Source organism: Pseudopodoces humilis, chromosome 7 (assembly GCF_049639895.1).
Source record: "Pseudopodoces humilis isolate 2021_Gansu_Grassland_sample_001 chromosome 7, ASM4963989v1, whole genome shotgun sequence".
NCBI lineage: Eukaryota > Metazoa > Chordata > Aves > Passeriformes > Paridae > Pseudopodoces > Pseudopodoces humilis.
The window spans coordinates 58957002-58971401 of NC_142206.1; the positions used below are offsets into that span (position 1 = coordinate 58957002).

A 14400-nucleotide genomic window follows, 5' to 3' on the forward strand; every position below is an offset into this window, starting at 1 on the left:
GAACGAGGATGGTTGCAATAAAAGTTCCCCAGGAATGTCACTTTTGCACTTGTTTTGATGCTCAGAAAGGACAAATAAAAATAACAAGGCATTTTTTGCTCTGAATGCTTTTACTCTCTTCTTTCTTTGAAAAGTCTGACCAGGGAGGTTTTAACCACAAGGCTTCAGGACAGAGGATGTTTCGTTGATCCTTGGTTCCTGGATGATCTCTGGATGTTGGTTTTTCTCTGTGCATGCACAGGGTGACCATCCAGCCCAGGCAGTGCAATGCTTCTCCCCAAAACATCAGGAGTCTGGAACACGAGCCTGGTGAGGGCAAAGGGCAGTTGGGAAGCTGGGACACTGAACTTTGTGTGTTTTGTTGGCTCAGAGGGCAGGAGGTGGGGCTGAGGGCATGGTTGGATGGACAGCAGCTGTTGGATATCAGTCACACTCCGTGTGTGAGATGGGCACAAATTTGTCAGATCCTTCATCAAGAACAAGGTTTCCAGATACCCCATGCAAACCCCGAAACCCAAAGGAGTAATAAGTGTGTGGAATAGAGGAAATGCTTAGAAGACTCAGAAGCCTAGTTCAAGAGGTAGAGAACTCAAACCTCTCCTACAATTACAAATGGGAGTACAGGTTTGTCTCAGATTTGATCTGTGCATCATTTCCACATTTTCAGGTAGTGATATCCAGTGTAAGTGCTGAAAATCAGGGATGCTGCAAGGTGAGCTTTTCCTGTGCCTGTGTGACCACAGAATGGTTTGGGTTGGAATGGACCTTAAAGCCCATCCAGTTCCACCCCCTGCCTGGGCAGGGACACCTTCCACTGTCCCAGGCTGCTCCAAACCCCATCCAACCTGGCCTTGGACACTTCCAGGGATCCAGGGGCAGCCACAGCTGCTCTGGTCACCCTGTGTCAGGGCCTTCCCACCCTCACATCCAAGAATTCTTTCCTAATCTCCAATCTAATCCTACTCTTTGCCAGTCTGAACCCCGTTTACACTACATGAGAACAGTCAGTCTGGCTTAGGCCATGGATTGACCATTATTTGGCCCAGAGACATGTGATTTTGCAGTGAGATCAGGAATTGCAATTTCCTGATGCATGAGGAGTGTCCAAGTGTCTGCATCAGGACTGGCTGGGCACTTTAGCACTATGGATGAGTGTTGGATGCTGCAGACACTGGCCCCAGCCACACAGAACTCCCAAATCCTGTGTCTGCAGGCTCACAGCCCAGCTGAGCTCACTCCAGCCCCGGCACTGAAGGATCCTTGATTATTGCCTAATTTGAGCCCGGGGACTCAGCCATAACGAGTGGGTGATTGAATGAATCATGCCTCGCTTTCTCTTCCCCAGCACAGCAATTCACCCACATTTGTTCATTACTCAGACTTGTTTGCCAAATAATTTATGCACATAATTTCAGGGTCGGTAATTCATTCACATGCAGCCTGGGTGAGTGTTTAGCAATTGAAATGAGAAAGTCAAGATGTTTTGTTTGGGCTCACAAGTTTTTGTTTCTTGATTAAACTCTCAAAACCGTGTTGTAGGGGTGACTGCTCGTGTCAGTGAATTCAGAATGTAATTTCTGCATTTACCCTCTAATACACACATACATTCACGATGTCTTCACTTGCTAGTAAACACATTGATTGCAAAGTCTGTGAAAGGAGAACACAAAAGGAGTCTAAATTAAGCTAATTATTTAAAACAATGAAACATATGGGAAACTAACCTGTTGTGCGATCTTTTAATTCTGTGCAAAAGAAAAAAGGCTACACTGAAATCTGGCCAAAAAGTAAAGTGATAAAATGAGTACTGGATGCTTTCCAGCATCCTCTGAAACATTCAGGGTAGAAAATGTCAAACTGCTTGAATTTGAATCTTTTAAAGAGGAAAAAAATAAGCATCAGAAGCGTAACCAAGAAATCTCCTGGATGTGGTGATGCTTAGCAGAGGAACGGAGAGTGGTAAAGGTGGCACCAGATTTTAACACTGTTGTGTCATGATGGAAATCCACAACTCATAAATCCTTCTTGGGTACCTCAGTTCTGGTTCCTTAATGCATGTGGAGGGGGTATATGTACGTATATACATAGAGGGGGAGGCAAAAGGCTGTAGATAAGGTGGAATTGGGAATGACAACCTTTTATGTGTGTTCAAGAGAACCAGAGGGAAGCAGCAACTGAGGGTTTCCAACTATCTGCAGGTATTTAGCTCAGGAAGTTCCCAAGAGGAAAATTATTGGAGGCTGAGAGAGAATCGGAGGAAACATCACTTTATGCTCATCCTGCTCCTGTACTTCTCCTAGATGTTCACTCTGGCCAGTGCTGGAGACAAGACAAAAGTGAGTGTGGGTTGGATGAGTCTGGGTCAGTGTGGTTGTGGAGCTGGGAGAGGGAGGAGGTGCCCTGGAAATCAAAGCCTGGCAGCTCTTCTTTCTGTAGCAGGCAAACTGGCAAGGATCACCTGGGATACTTGGATATACTAGAGACTGTGGAAAATCAGTCACTGCAGAAAGATTTTTTTTTAGCAGTTTTATTGCAATCATTTTTAAAATAAATTACTTTATTACGGTGTAAGATGAAAGCCCTGTCAGGGATTTCTAATTGTTTAAAGTAAGGAGAGAAAATACAGAAACATTTTTCACTACAGAGAGGTTACAAAGCAGGATCCCCTAAAGGTCTAGATAAACTCTTGAGGAACAGACAAGAAAAGAAGGGGATTTCTAAGGTGCCACAGCTTGCTGGTATCACACAATTACATGAGATGGTTTAACCTAAAGATTTGTGTCAAGGGAAGAGAATGAATCCTCACTCTTGGTGACTGCAGGGTAAACTCCAGGGAAATTCTGTGCTGGTAAGTCCCAAATAATAAACATGGGAAAGAGTAATTAACCATACATATGTAATCATAGACTCTGATGGGTATTACCCACTCAGGAAAGAAATCTGGGTGGCAGTATTGATAACTCCATGGAGACAAGAATGCAATTCCATGAAAGTGCAAGAAGAGAATAAACCATCAGGCACGGACAGAGAAGGAAAAATCTGTGTCCTATTTTTTTTTTTAAATACCATCAGAATTATTAATAGACTTTAAGTAGCCAGGTAGCCAAAACATTCTCTGCTCTCATATTCTCATAGCATGAGCATTCACGTGTTTCAACCTCCCGTGTATTTGTGCAAGAAAATGTGAGGTCAAGAACAATGGAGAGATGGGGTTGGTCATTGGTCCCATTTTGGAGCAGTCAGCAGTGACCAGGAGGTTCCTTGGCCTTCAGATGAGCAATATGTCAGCTGTGAGAAATTTTGGAACCAAGTGTTTGTCTTGGCTGTCTTGTTTTTGCTGGATGCTGTGAGGAGCCATGGCCATGTCCAAGCAGGCTGATGCAGATGGCAACTGCCGCCAGAGTTAGGTCTTCATTCACAAATGGGAGATGACAGGGAGCTGCTGCCAGCCCCAGTCCATCTTCCCCATCACCTTTGCTGGGAGGGAGATCAGCTTCACACCAAGCCCAAGATTTGGCAGCTCGGTTTGATTCCTTCAGTGGCTCCCAAACAGCTCCATCCAAATTCCCAGAGAGTGCTCAGCTCCAAACCAGACCTCAGCTCCTTGCTGGGAGCCTTCCAGATGGAGCTGGGTGCTGTGGAAATTCCCAGCCCTGTGGAGGTCAGCAGTCACTGATACTGGTCTGGATGTGAATTTAAAGGCTCAGAGCTTTGCTCCCAAGCCCCTGCAGACAAAACCCTCCGTGTTGGGCCTTGCAGCTGGTGCTGGCTGCAGAAGGCTGCCCATCTGTGCAGAGGGAGAAGCCATCAGCACTGACTCACTGCTCCACCACCTCCTACTTTTGGCAGAAACCAGCACAAGCAGACTCAGAAGACCCTGGCAGAACAGAGCACTTGCAGTGAGGGGCTGGGGTTGATGCTGAAGTGATGTGACATCAAAGCAGGCTCAGAGCAGTCATTCCCAGGTAAGGAAGTGGCATCCATGGTCCTGCATGGACTCATGGAATCACTGCATGGACTCATGGAATCACTGCATGGACTCATGGAATTGTTGCATGGGCTCATGGAATCACTGCATGGACTCATGGAATCACTGCATGGACTCATGGAATTGTTGCATGGGCTCATGGAATCACTGCATGGACTCATGGAATCACTGCATGGACTCATGGAATTGTTGCATGGGCTCATGGAATCACTGCATGGACTCATGAAATCACTGCATGGGCTCATGGAATCACTGCATGGGCTCAGGGAATCACTGCATGGGCTCAGGGAATCACTGCATGGGCTCAGGGAATCACTGCATGGGCTCAGGGAATCACTGCATGGGCTCAGGGAATCACTGCATGGGCTCAGGGAATCACTGCATGGACTCATGGAATCACTGCATGGGCTCAGGGAATCACTGCATGGGCTCAGGGAATCACTGCATGGGCTCAGGGAATCACTGTACCCTCAGTGTGCTGATTTTCTGGAGGGCAGGAAGGCTCTGAGAGGGATCTGCACAGGCTGGATCCATGGGCCAAGACCAACAGTGTGAGGTTCAACAACACCAGGGACTGGGTCCTGCACCTGAGCCACAGCAACCCCAGGGAATGCTCCAGGCCAAGTCAGAGTGGCTGGAAAGCTGCCCAGTGGAAAAGGAGCTAGGTTGGCAGTGGCTGAACCCGAGTCCAGGTGTGCCCAGGTGGGCAAGAGGCCAATGGCACTTGGCCTGGACCAGGAACAGAGGGGCCACAGGACCAGGGTAGTGATTGTCCCCTGGTGCTGGGCACTGGTGAGGCCACACCTCGAGTGCTGTGTCCAGTTCTGGGCCCCTCAGGACAAGAAAGGCACTGAGGGGCTGGAGTGTGTCCAGGGAAGGGGAAGGAGCTGGAAAGGGTCTGGAGCCTCAGGAGGGGCTGAGGGAGCTGGAAAGGGGCTCAGCCTGGAGAAAACGAGGCTCCAGGGGAATCTTCTGACTCTGCACAACTCCCTGACAGGAGGGGACAGCCAGGAGAGGGGGTCAGGCTCTTCTTTCAGTAACAAGAGACAGGACAAGAGGAAATGGCCTCAAGCTGCACCAAAGGAGCTTCAGGTTGGTCATCAGGAGGAATTTCTTCACAGGTTTGTCAAGCATTGGAATGGGCTGCCCAGGGAAGTGATGGAGTCCCCAGCCCTGGAGGCTTTCAGGAAATGATGGGATGTGGCACTCAGGGCTCTGGTCCGGTTGACAGTGGTGATCAGTCAGTGGCTGGACTCAATGATCTTGTAGGTCTTTTCTAACTTTAATGCTTTTGTGATTCTCTGAAAGCAGGTCTCAAACAACAGGAGGGAATTTTCAGATCAGTTTGGTTGGCCAAACACAATGTCTACAGGCACAGCTCTGGAACTGGACAAAACACCCTTGGCTCTCTCTGCATGCACTGAATGACACATTTTAGCCCTTTGGGCTGTGTTCATCCTACAGTCACCGAGTGAAGTTTGGATGGTCTTGCCATAGAAATGCATATTCGTAATAAAGAACCTGAGTAACCAGCTCAGATCATGGAAATATCTAATCATTAAAGCTGAAAAAGACCTCTAAGGTCATCAAGTCCAACAATTAATGCAGCACTGCCAAGGATGAAGTTAGGATGCCTCTTAAAGATTGAAGAGAAGAACCTCACCCTGCAGATGCAGGGATTCATCTCCAGAGTTTACAGCTTTGAGGAACCTGAAAATAAAAACATCCCCGAGGCAAAAAATCCCTACCCAGACATGCAACAAAAGTCTGCCTGCTCTAAAATCCTAATCTTTCTCTCCAGCCAAGAATCACGGCTGGTCCCTAAAGAGAGGGGGATCCCGTGCGGGTGGGAGGGCAGGACCAGGAGCCTTCTCTCGCAGGGGAGAGTTTTTACCATGATGGCAGGGAAAGGCTCCCATTTCCCAAAGCTGTGGCTCAGGCACACTCTTGTGGCTGCACAGAGCCAGTGCACGCTGCTCGAGGCCAGCCCTGCAGCCCTGGCCCTCCGAGAAAGCACCAGCTCCTTCATTCCAGCCACTGCAATCATCCACAATGATGTGGCAGCCGCCAGGATGCTCTAAGAGCTTTCCTGAGTGCTTTTATCCAGCTCTGGCTCCGAGCAGGGCGTGTGCCCGGAGGCAGTGAATAATTTAGCTGCGGATATTCACGCTGTGCATCGGGAATGATCCCGGTTCTGGGAAAAGGGACACCCCAGCTGCCGGGCTGGGAATGAGGCTTTGGGTCCCTAATCCATTAAGAGTCACGGGATTAGTGTCACCCCACACATGTATGTATGACTTCATTTATCTCGGGAAGAGGCTCTTATTTTTCCTGGGAACTGCTTCCTCATCCTGCCCAGGTGAGCAGCTTGGGATGCTCTCCATCTCCCACCCGGCAGCCTTGGAAGTTGCCAGGGGGTGCTGGATCTCCTCCACCTCTGCTCTTTGGGGTTTTGCTGAGGGAGCAGCCTGGGTGAAAGCTCATCAGCCCTGCTCATACCTGAGTGAGGAGAAAGCTGTTGGCAATTGGCTGTGAAAATCAGAATGTCACAAAATGGTGCTGAAAGTAAGTTCTTTCCCTTTCCCTTTCCCTTTCCCTTTCCCTTTCCCTTTCCCTTTCCCTTTCCCTTTCCCTTTCCCTTTCCCTTTCCCTTTCCCTTTCCCTTTCCCTTTCCCTTTCCCTTTCCCTTTCCCTTTCCCTTTCCCTTTCCCTTTCCCTTTCCCTTTCCCTTTCCCTTTTTTTTCCCCTTTGCTGTCAGGACATGCAGGTCCCATCCAGGAGGCTCCACTGTGCATGACCTGGGGTCCAACAGAGACACAGCTTCAGTGACCCCACTGAGTTATTCATAGTCTGAGCAAAACCTCCTTTTCCCCTGTTTTTGGGAGAGTCCCAGAGTCAGGAAGATTCTCCTTGTTTTTTTTCCCCCTCCTCACCTGCTTGCAGCATTTCCCTGCCCTCTGGAAAACACAGAGATTGTGGCCCTGCTGCACCAACTCCACGGGCTGTGCTGCTCATCCAGACTCTTTGCTTCCCAAAAATCATCTTGGTGTGGCTCTGATGTGGGGGTTTCAGAGCAGGCTGTGTAAGGACAGGGATCCCTGAGAAAAGCTGTCTCATGCTGCCAGTCTGAGCTACATATGTACATGTAAAGAGATAAATGGATGGGAAGTAACTGGGATTGAGGTGGAATTGCAAATTCCAGTGTCTGTTTTCTGCATTGGATGCATTCAAATATGTACTTCAACAGCAGGTTGTTCTCAGGGAGATCCTGGGGTTGTTCCTGTGTATTAATCACCTTCTTCCCATTCTCCCCTAACACTGGAGGGATCATTTGAGAAAGCTGCATTTAAAAACCACCCCTAAAACTGAACCAAGTCCAGCCCTGAACTGTTTGTTGGGGCTGTGGGACAGGAAAGTGTTTTTTACAAATACTGGGTCAGTGCCTTGTGATGAGACTGTCAGAAAATCCCAGAGACCCTGGATCCTTGAATTACAGAACCTCAGAATGGTTTGGGTTGGAAAGAGACCTTGAAGTCCATCAAGTTCCAGCTCCATGCCATGGGCAGGGACACCTTCCACTATGCCAGGTTGCTCTAAGCCCTGTCCAACCTGGCCTTGGACACTTCCAGGGTTGGGGCAGCCACAGCTCCTGTGGGCAATCCTCACCACCCTCACAGGGAAGATTTTCTTTCCAATATCCCATTTAACCCTGTCTTTTGTCAATTTGAAGCCATTTCCCCATGTCCTGTCATTCCATACCCTCCTCCCAAGTCTCTCTCCAGCTCTCCTGGAGCCCTTTAGGCTCTGGCAGGGGCTCTGAGCTCTCCCTGGAGGTTTCTCTTCTCCTCTCCAGGTGAGCACCCCCAGCTCTCCCAGCCTGGCTCCAGGGCAGAGGGGCTCCAGCCCTTGGAGAATGTTTGTGATTTCCTCTGGACTCACTCCAGTATCTCCACATCCTTCTCAAGCTGGGGCCCTCAGACCTGAACCCAGTACTGCAGGTGGGTTTCTAAATATTAATTTTTTTTTATTTTCTTGCTGATGGGAAACATGGCATATTTGCATTTTTGAGCCTGAATAGTTTTAATTCATTTTTTTATTGTACAAGCTCAAGAGGAACATTTACTTTGTTTTCACTGATTAGTTATACAATTATTCCTTTCAGATACCACATGAACCATGAACCATAATATTGTATTCTTTGCTAATACATTTTGGCTGAGGTATTTACATGAAAACACAATACATAAATGTAATGAATTTTTCAAATGAACACATCAGTAATATAAAGTAATTTTTTTTTTTCCCTGTACACCAAAAATTCATTAAACTTTTCCCAATTAACAAACTGACTTTTCTAAATAAGCTGCTGATTGAGCATGAGCCACAAGCTGGGTTTGATAACGTTGGATGGTGCCTGTCACCAGGGAGGGAAAGATTATCTCTGCCAGCCCAGGGCAGGCATCTTCTGCTGGATCTGACACCTTTTGAAGGGGGTACCACTTCCAGCTGCTCACCAGTGAGGATTCAGGGCTTCCTAATGCCTAAATAAGAATAATCTTGTGTCTAGGAGGTGGAATGAAGTCCTGGGCTGAGTCCAGCCTTCAGGCCTGTAGCAGCATCTGTGCTGTGGCCAGCCAGGTCAGGGAGAGGAGGAAACTGGGAGTGAGGGAGGACAAAACGTGGTTAATTTTCAGCTGGATGAAGGCACAGATGTGAGTGTTCATGTTCCTGCAGAGCTACAAGTGTTGTGGAAGTGTCCAAAACCAGGTTGGACAGGGCTGGGAGCAACCTGGGATAGTGGAAGGTGTCCCTGCCCATGGCAGGGGGTGGAACTGGATGAGCTTTAAGGTCCTTTCCAACTCAAACCATCCTGTGACTCTGTGATTATGTTCAATGATGACACAAACTGTTACAGCCTAGAGAAGTAAAGTCATCCTCCTCCTGAAGTCAGCACTGTACTCATTTGTTTTTAATTTTATTAGTTTTCATTTTTCACAGAATTCAGAGGTAGTAATTCCTTTTGTGGACTCCTTTAAATATCCTCTGCAGAAACCAGGGACTGATGCTGAAATCTTGGTCTCACTGGAGTTCGTGGGGAGCTTGCTCCTGGCTTTGTTGGGGGAATTTGGCTCTGGCCGAGTCTTTTTGTGTGAAGTGGAATAAATCCATCAGGAGTGGAGTGTCTCAGCACAATGAACACCTCCCAGTGCCTTTCACATAGATCACACTGCTATATCATGTGCCTGACCTACTTTGCTTTAATAAGCTCCTCTGTGTGCAGTGGAAGATAAGCAAAACCACTCTTCTGACACGAAAATCCATCCTGTCTATCAACACGTGTGTGCTGCTCTTGGCAGGGGCTGATCCTGGGCTGATAAAGGCTGGTTTTCCCTCTCATGGAAGTAAAACTTTCATGGCATCTGGTGAGGCTCAGACTGGGAGGTCCTGGAAAAGGTTGCCCAGAGAAGCTGTGGCTGCCCCTGGGTCCCTGGAAGTTTTCAGGCCAGGTTGGACAGGGCTTGGAGCAACCTGGGAGAGTGGAAGGTGTCCCTGGCCATGGCAGCGGGTCAGAGCTGGAGGATCTTGAAGGTTCCTTCCAACCAAAACCATTTTGGGATTCTGTGACTTGACCTCGTTCCAGGGCTGGGAAGGACAAGCAGTCAGCTTCAGGGCCTGGCCACGGACAAAGAACAAGGAGTGGGATCAATGGTGGGATTAAAAATTATGTCAGGTTGTTCCCTGTGTTGGGATATGCACAAATGCTCAAGAGGGTGTTTGTGTCCATCTCCTCCTGGATGAGCCATGAATGTTTCTCTTTGAATACTTTGTTTTCCTGGTACAACTCCCCAGGACCACCATGGGGCCTCCCAGGGTTTTTGCTCCCATGGAACAGCCCAGGCTCTTGCTCCTGCAGAGCATCTTCATGCTTGGGTTTCCCACCAGGCTGCAGCTGAGCGCAGGCAGCCCCATCTCCAGCATCCAGGATGGACAGGATCCAGAACCACAGAATATCCTGAGTTGGAAGGGACCCACAAGGATCATCAAGTCCAGCTTCTGGCCTTGCACAACCCCAAGAATCCCACCCTGTGCTTGAGAGCATTGTCCAAATCCTCCTTGAACTCTGGCTGACTTGGTGCCTGGACCACTTCCCTGGGGAGCCTGTATCTCCTGTCCTACCCAAAGACATGATGTTGTTCCCTTGGAAAATCACAGCCTTTCCTGGGAAAGCTTCCCCCACAAACCGTGCTTGCTATGTCAGGGTGTTATGGCTCTCACTGCCAGACATCCCTGAGACAACCCCTCGAGTTCAGAGCATTTCAGGAGTGCAGAAAAGCTGGTTTGGCTCCCAAAACAGCTCCCGCACGCGACGCCGCAAGTGACAAAGCTCATTACCCGGGTCACATTCTGGGGCCTAGCTGGCAAATTCCCTTGTGAGACAAAATCCTGCCTTGGAATGCCCTTGACCAGCCCTAAACCCGCTTTTCCTGGGCTGGGAAGAGATGGGAGCACAGACAGAGCTGGCAGAGCAGCAGGGAGGTAAGCAGGACCCTTGTCGTGAGCATGAGCACAGAACTGGGATGTTTCTTGTGGTGCCCTCCTTCTTTCATTTTTTTTTGCTTGGCTAGTGGATTTGGGTCAGTATTTTTATCTTTGCTCCCCTCTTTATTTATTTACTTGTTTGTTGGTTTTTTTTTTTTTATTTTTTAAACAGCGAGAAGATGGGAAAATAAATAAATAAATAAATAAATAAATAAATAAATAAATAAATAAAGCTAAGAGCTTGGAGGACAGAGATTTGCTTTTCATGTGCTCCCTGTTTTGGTGACACAGGGATTTTCCAAGTGTTGCTTTGATTGATTCAGCCATGAGGATGAGAGGTGGAAAAATAGACCATCATTTCAGCCATCGGAAAAACATGATGGGAGCATTCTGCGTGAGCTTCATCCAGCTCTGATCCTGATTTACCTCAGTTTGTTTTCTCCACCTGAGGTGCAGCAGGATAAGCCAGAGTTATCAGGGTGTCAGGGCCTGATCCTGGCTCTGTTGGGACCACTGGATGAATGCCTGTTCACAGGACAATGCTCCTCCAGCCTTGAGAGCTTCATGGCTTGCCCTGATCCCTCCTTTCCAAAGGTCTGAGGCTGCTGCTATGAAAATACTGACTAAAAGCAAAGTGCTTTCCTCTGGAGCAGGGGACAAAGGGAGCAGCAACTTCTAGGCAGAAAAGACATGGAGACATAAATAAGGTCTCTGCCAGCCTCTAATTGAAATAGCTGCTTTTGCAGGGTGTCATCCATGGAAAAACTTATTTTTCAGCCACCTGGCAACAGCAGCCGTGACCTACAAGGTGCTTCTGGATCCAACAGTGGTGTCTGGGAGGAAGGATCAGGTTTGTTCATGCCAAACCAGTTTAGGGCCCTGTGAAGCAAATCCCCAAAGCATGAGTTTGAAAATTAAGCACAAGTTTAAGTTCTTTGCTGAGTGGGGCTGGAGTATCCCCCCTCACCTACAGGCTTTGAGGACCTCATCTTCTCACCCAGCTATGGTGGAAGTTAGTGTGGAAGACGGCCTGGTCCACTTTCGGTGTCAATGTACTGAAGCAGCTCTGAAGGTGAATTTAACCCTTTGTGTTTTGCCAGAGAGATGAGAACGCCCCATGAGAACCTGCAAAGGTTGTTCTGATTCCTGGGAACTGGATACCAGTGTCCCTTCAGGGTCAGCAGCTCCTTTGTTTGTCACTCCTGATGTTAACATTTGGTCCTGTGGGACATCTTGGGCTCCTGTTCTTTGTGGTTAATCACAGCCTTTGTGCAGTCTCCCCTTTGCTGGGGGGGAAAGGCTAATGCAGCCCTCACTGTGCTACAGCTGCTGGCTGGGAATTGTCAATAGGTCATAAATAAATCTAGCACTGCACAGGAAAGACAATGAGATTATACATCCTCCTACTACTGCCAATTACAGTAAGAGCAACAATTATAAGGTAGCACTCCTACAGCTACCCCAGGGAGAAAATGAGAGGAAAATGTTCCATTAGCCTAATGAAGAGAGAGTGGTGGAGCTACAGTCAAATTTTCTCACTATTAGCCCTGACTGTGTGCCACTAACACACGAGGGAAGCAGGAGTCATAGGGTAACAATTAAAGTTGCTGGCAATTAACCCCTGCAATGTGCATGCCTCTAATCTGATGAGAAAATTAAAAAGAGGCACGGTTACATTTTCTCACCATTAGTCCCCAGAATGCACAAAGTGGCATTTGCAGGTGACAATGAAGGTTTGTCACCACTGAGGCCTGGGAAGTGCCACGGGTGCTGCGGATTTGGTGTTAAAATGTAAAAAAAGGGCTCTTGGGAGCTCTGGGGTGAGGAGAAACCGTGTGGAGATGGCTTAAACCCCCTCTATTTAACACAGAGGAAAGAGTTACTGCTGCATTAGCCCGAGGAAAGGATGGAATTCTCTGGTGTCCAGGCCTGGTGAGAGCCCCAGAGGAGAAAAAGAAGAAAGATCGACTTTGGGAGTAGCAATGGGAAATACAAAGAATATCTTGCTGGATTGATATTGGCAAAAGGACAATCTAAGCCTGGCTGACAACACCCACTGGCCATGCCAAGAGCTGCTTCATTTCTCCTGGGGTGGTTTGGTCAGTGCAGCCCAGTATTTACCAAGGTTTCCTGGAATATTGCTGTTCCCAGGACTTTTTAAGGGAAGAGAAAGACCGATATCTTGAAAACCTGCCCAGAGCAAGCATTAGGTATTCTGATGTTTAATGGTGGCTCCTGAGGTGTGTTGCAAAGACACAGATCAAGTTTCAGATCAAAAGTTCTGGACTAAAATTCCAAACCCATGCTAGCAGGGACCCAGGCCTGCTCTTCAAACTCCTCATTTCTGCTGTTGCCTCTGTGTCAAGTTGATATGAGCTTGAGGATCACAGTCAGGAGCCAGATTGGCATCTGGCTGGGGGATTTGGCCTGGGATGGGAATTGGCTTTATTTCCACACCCCATAAAATGTGAGAAGGGAAAAATCTGTTTTCAGACCTCACACAGACTCGTGTTGTTGGAGTATCTCAACATCGCTCGGGCTGTAACAGAATTATCCTCAAAAAGCCCTTCTGTAGGGGATGTCAGGACCTTCTGGGGATCACTTACAGATCCTTCCCTCAGGGGAGCACCAACTACACCTTTCCTGAGGGGCTCCTGCCAGGCAGATTTGGTCTGGAAGCCACACCCTGGAGCGGGAGAAGGGGCAGGAGCAGGAGCAGGAGCAGGGGCAGGAGCAGGGGCAGGAGCAGGGGCAGGAGCAGGAGCAGGAGCAGGGACAGGAGCAGGAGAAGGAGCAGGGGCAGGAGCAGGGGCAGGGGCAGGAGAAGGAGCAGGAGCAGGGGCAGGGGCAGGAGCAGGAGCAGGAGCAGGAGCAGGAGCAGGAGCAGGAGAAGGAGCAGGAGTAGGAGCAGGAGTAGGAGCAGGAGCAGGAGCAGGAGTAGGAGCAGGAGCAGGAGCAGGAGTAGGAGCAGGAGCAGGAGCAGGAGTAGGGGCAGGAGCAGGGGCAGGGACAGGAGAAGGAGCAGGGGCAGGAGAAGGAGCAGGGGCAGGGGCAGGAGCAGGAGCAGGAGCAGGAGCAGGGGCAGGAGAAGGAGCAGGAGCAGGGGCAGGAGCAGGAGCAGGAGCAAGGGCAGGAACGCCCATATCCATACTCTTATTTTGGGGTTATGGGGTGTTCTGTCTGCAGCTGCCCCTGTTCCATCTGTGCAGGACTATGTGCACCTGCCCCACATCCCAGGAGGGTTTGTAGCACCGTCCCAGCACACATTTTTAAGCTGGGAGGGTCAGCTGAACCATCCCATCTCTGCCATAGGAGGGGCTGTAAATGCAGGGAAAGGAGCCCCTTGTGCTTGAGCTGGGCATGGTTCCCAAGGATCCCGTGGTTCCCAAGGATCCCTGGAGTCTCCCTGTGGGACCCTGGGGCCCATTCAGTTCCATCCAGGGACTGGGATGTGCAGATCCAGCCTCTTCCTCTCCAGGGTTGAGGAACTCCCCCCGAGATGGCTCCTGCCTTGCCGTTCTGGGGAGTAGCCATGGACTAAGCCGTGCTAATTCCCTTGTACAGCTTTAGATCATCCTCCCTCAAGCTGCACTGGACCACACTTTTCCAAAATTGCTGCTCAGCAAAAGGGCAAAAAGCAGGTTTTGCCATGCCTACAAACACAAAAAGGCTCTCCATCCCTCTCCTTGCCTTTCCCACTGCGAGCTCTCTGCCTTCTGAGATGTCACTCATCACTGCCACAGATTTACTTTATTTTCAGTAACTTGTTTCTGAGTCTCAAAAGGAACTTGGCATCCATTTATTTGTGTGTCATTGGGAATGAGAAGCAGGGTGGGAGTCTCAAAGCCACCAGGGAGGTTTGGAAGCACAAA

General features: G+C 49.0%; 1 long non-coding RNA gene across 2 annotated transcripts; it reads left to right on the forward strand.

Moving 5' to 3' along the window:
- Nucleotides 1-456: 456 nt before the first annotated feature.
- Nucleotides 457-5486, forward strand: LOC106628452 (uncharacterized). 2 transcript variants are annotated; one of them, XR_001331835.2, is made up of 4 exons: nucleotides 457-624; nucleotides 2199-2336; nucleotides 3850-3965; nucleotides 4986-5486. It is a non-coding gene; the product is annotated as an uncharacterized LOC106628452 (long non-coding RNA). The 2 variants fall into 2 exon arrangements; XR_001331836.2 differs by having other exon boundaries at nucleotides 5300-5486.
- The last annotated feature ends 8914 nt before the right edge of the window (nucleotides 5487-14400 follow it).